The sequence below is a fragment of the Choristoneura fumiferana genome, chromosome 12, assembly GCF_025370935.1.
Source record: "Choristoneura fumiferana chromosome 12, NRCan_CFum_1, whole genome shotgun sequence".
In the NCBI taxonomy this organism is placed as follows: domain Eukaryota; kingdom Metazoa; phylum Arthropoda; class Insecta; order Lepidoptera; family Tortricidae; genus Choristoneura; species Choristoneura fumiferana.
Window position 1 is genome coordinate 21,767,447 of NC_133483.1, and position 4,525 is coordinate 21,771,971.

Here is a 4,525-nt window from a genome sequence, read left to right on the forward strand (position 1 = left end):
TATTGCAATGCACTGTCTGCGTCTGCAGTCGAGTAGTCTTTCAGCTTAGGGAGATCTTCGAAAAACTTGTTTATCTCTTTTTCAGTGCGATTGTGGTTTCTTCTAAAATATAAAAGGAATTTATTTTAAACTTACAAGTGAAAAAATGGCCTTATGATAATAAGGTGCGCCAAGAACTACGTTTCCAACCTGCATTTATTTTCCAAAATAATGACTTGATGAAGCATTTTAAATAATAATGAAATATTGTAATATTAACTCTTTCATGCATAATGGACTTTCTGACATTTGGACATGTATGGCCCTAAACGTATATATATATTTTAGCCCCTGACAACTGGTAGCATGGTGTACGGTTGTGTCACTCTGAAGATGAGCTCTGGTTGAGTTCGAAACGCGTCAGTGTAGTGTGGTGGTGGTGATAGATAGGTTTGTTTGATTTGTGTGTGTTCTTACAGTGTAGAGGTGGAGGAACTGCATGAACACGCATATTTTGCATAAGCTTAGCTATCGTAAGGTCGCGGGTGAGCAAGGAAATTCTTTTAGTTCTTCATTAGTATTTGTTTCATGCCCGTTTCTTAAGGCTAGCAGTCACAGAATACTCACAGAATCTTCGCGATATTGTCAGTTTCTTTCAGTGACACCATATTAAAATTGCATATGCTCACGGCGGGGAAAGGTACTTGGCTCACTTGACAGTTGGCGTTTATCTGAAAAGGTTACGTAAATTATGCCAGCTGTTCAGAACAGATTTAATATAAGCGATGAGGACGGTGAGCCGTGACCAGGATGAAATTGACGTCACAAGTTATATTTATATTTTATATTTATTTAATTTTTACAATTACACAGTGTATACATGAACACAATTTTCGCCAAACTGCATGACAGTTTGTTGGCGAAGTAACCTAAAGGTTATAGAGTAAAGCATACTTTCTTCTTACAAGCTTTTGTCTCACTTGCATAAATGTGTAAATAACAATGCCACGAAAATATTATATAATAATAAATATTATTTTATAGTAAATATTTTTTCTAGATGTTGGGCAAACCTCTTTGCTTTTTGAGTGTTATTTATTGCCAATTTTCACTTATAATATATTTTCAATGTCCAAATATATTTTCGATATATTGGACGTAGGTTATTTAACCATTCGACAATAAAAAATTTCGTTATTTTAATTTTCGATATTTTGAACATCGACATTTTATCCGTAGGTATTTTAATTTTCGATTTTCAAATATGTAACCGGATCCGAGACGTGGTGCTTCACTATAGGTTTTATAAATAGGCTGAGAGTTGGTCAGCGAGCTACGGAGAGAGCTATCATATGCTTGGGGTTTCTCTACGGGATCGAATTAAAAATGAGAAGATACGTAGGAGAACAAGGGTCACCGACATAGCCAAAGCGTATTCGCTCGTTGAAGTGGCAATGGGCAGGCCATACAGCACGGAGAATAGATGGCCGTTGGGGCTGAAAAGTTCTCTAGTGGATACCGCGGATCGGCAAGCGCAGCGTAGGACGTCCACCAACGAGATGGACGGATGACCTGGTTAAAGCGAGCCGAAGCAACTGGAGGTCTATGGGGGAGGCCTATGTCCAACAGTGGACGTCCTATGGCTGAGTTGATGGTGATGAATATGCGTAAATACCGCGTATCTGCACGTACGTATGTTAGTGTGGTTTTAACTTTTATCATCATCCCAGCGCATATAGGCGTCTCACTGCTTTTAACGACCGGATATCCAAGCATAGACTTTTTATTTTGTTCATTTTATCTTTTTATTTCCAAAATTGTACCCGTGCGTAACCAGGTCGGGTTGCTAGTAAAATACAAAAATTTATCCGTGACCCGATTCTGATGCCAAAGCAATCAAGTCCTTTGTTGTTGTGACAATGGCTTTGAATCTGTTCAATTGTTAACCTGGAGCATTTATTTATTTATTCAGCGAAAAGTTTTATTTGTTATCAGCAAGTAAACAGCAGCGTAATTAATTGGGATGACTTTGAACAAATGAATTTGCTGTTTGTAACTTCATCACAAAAAAATAATTTATTTCATGCTTCTTAGACACTACATAATGTTCTTAGTTCACACAAAACAAACGTACACAGGGTCACTAGATTTATTATTGTCAAACTATGCAATTTTAAATTCTTTTTAGGCATATTGGAAAGCCGTGGTGGCCGAGTGGTTTGACCTATGGCCTCTCAAGCAGAGGATCGTGGGTTCAAACCCCGGCTCGCACCTCTAAGTCTTTCGAAATTCATGTGCGGCATTACATTTGAAATTTACCACGAACTATGCGGTGAAGGAAAACATCGTGAGGAACCTGCACAAACCTGAGAAGCAATTCAATGGTGTGTGTGAAGTTCCCAATCCGCACTGGACCCGCGTGGGAACTACTGCCCGAGCCCTGCCTGAGCGGAGGCCTGTGCCCTGCAGTGGGACGTATATAGGCTGGGATGATGATATTGTGTCTGTGTGCCGCGAAGGACGTCCATCAACGTATTGACGGATGAGCTGGTTAAAGCCACCGGTTCAAGGTGGATGAAGGCCGCTGCCAACCGAAGCAACTGAAGGTCTATGTCAAACAGTGGACGTCCTACGGCTGAGATGATGATGATGATAATATTGTATGCCCTTCCAGGGCGACATGGGCTCACCTATACAAATGTAATGTAACATCTATTATTTATTAACAATGTTTATGATTTTACAATGAAATAAATAAATTACAACAACTTTTAGCTGCATTAATGTTATCTACTATGTTCATCATCCCAGCCTATATACGTCCCACTGCAGGGCACAGACCTCCTCTCAGAACAAGAGGGCTTGGGCCGTAGTTCCCACGCGGGCCCAGTGCGGATTGGGAACTTTCAGTGCGGATTGGGAACTTTCAGTGCGTATTGGGAACTTCCAGTGCGGATTGGGAACTTTCAGTGCGTATTGGGAACTTCCAGTGCGGATTGGGAACTTCCAGTGCGGATTGGGAACTTTCAGTGCGTATTGGGAACTTCCAGTGCGGATTGGGAACTTCCAGTGCGGATTGGGAACTTCCAGTGCGGATTGGGAACTTTCAGTGCGGATTGGGAACTTCCAGTGCGGATTGGGATCTACTATGTTACCTCTGTGTATATTTGATCGTTCCTGAACTTCTGCTTTATAACTATTATAAAAATTGTTGTTAAAATAACGTTCATGATCATAGCAAGACCCCAAAGTACTCGATTCTTATCAGATTTCGTATGAAAATAGTTCGTTCCGTGAATAGTCGTAATTTTATCCAATAAAGTATCGTCATTTTCTTTATCAATTTTTTTTTGTGATCCGAAGAAGTGTTGAATCTTTATGGACTCGAACATGGTTCTAACACAGGTATTTTTAGCGTACACTCAATTCTTTGTAGACGAGTAAAAAGTATCAAAATTCAAAAGCACTTAAAGACAAAGTGAGTTTTAATACGTTAATTACTTTGTGACATGCGTGCACACTAAGCCTGTGTCTACATGTATTGAACAAAGAAAAAGAAGTGACCATTTCTCACAATCAATCAATCAACCTGGATCGTGGGTTCAAACCCCGGCTTGCGCCTCTGACTTTTTCGAAATTCATATGCGAAATTATATTTGAAATTTTTTACGAGTTTTACGGTAAAAAGATAACATCGAGAGGAAACCTGTACAAACTGGGGAACTACGGCCCAAATTCTCTCATTCTGAGAGGAGGCCTGTGTCCAGCAGTGGGACGTATAAGTGGGGAGCTGGAGATAACAATGAAATCCTTCATAGTGTGTGTGTGGAATATCCAATCTTAACACATTGTTGGGTCACGTGGAATGGTTTGGTACTGACTTAGACAGACACACACAAAAAATTTAAGTGTGTGTGACCAGCAGTGGGACGTATATAGGCTGAGACGATGATGAGGATAATTATTATACTCATAAGAGCTATCTTTATATCAACGTTCTAGGATAACCGGAAGTACGCTGTAGATTTCAGATTACGGCAATTTAAATTACAAATTGATACGATACGTAAGGTTTAAATATCCTAGCTGTCTATTTATTTTATTTACTAGCTTTTTCCCGCAGATTCGCCCGCGTGGGATTCGGTTATAGCGCGCTGTTCCCTCCGGAACTGTGCATTTTTCCGGGATTAAAAGTAGCATATCGACGGGGAAGAAGTAAATTCTCCTATCTCACACAGGCCTAACTTTAACAGGAGAAGGAAAAACTGAATATCTTTTTTGTTTATAATTTACCTTGATCTAATGTTCTGAGGGTTTGTTTGTTATCTAAGTAGTTGTTTTTTTTAAACTAATTATTATTTAGTAGTGCTACAGGATTAAAAGTAAGTGCAAGTTAGAAGGTATTGTTCCTTGTGTTGTGTCGAGTATTTTGAAGTTAGACGATTTTTCCACTAGTAAAGATTCCTTCAAATTCCTAATATTAGTATAATTTCTCTGTGTAAACAATGTTCTACAGCATCAAAAACCTTATCTTTTATTTAGAATA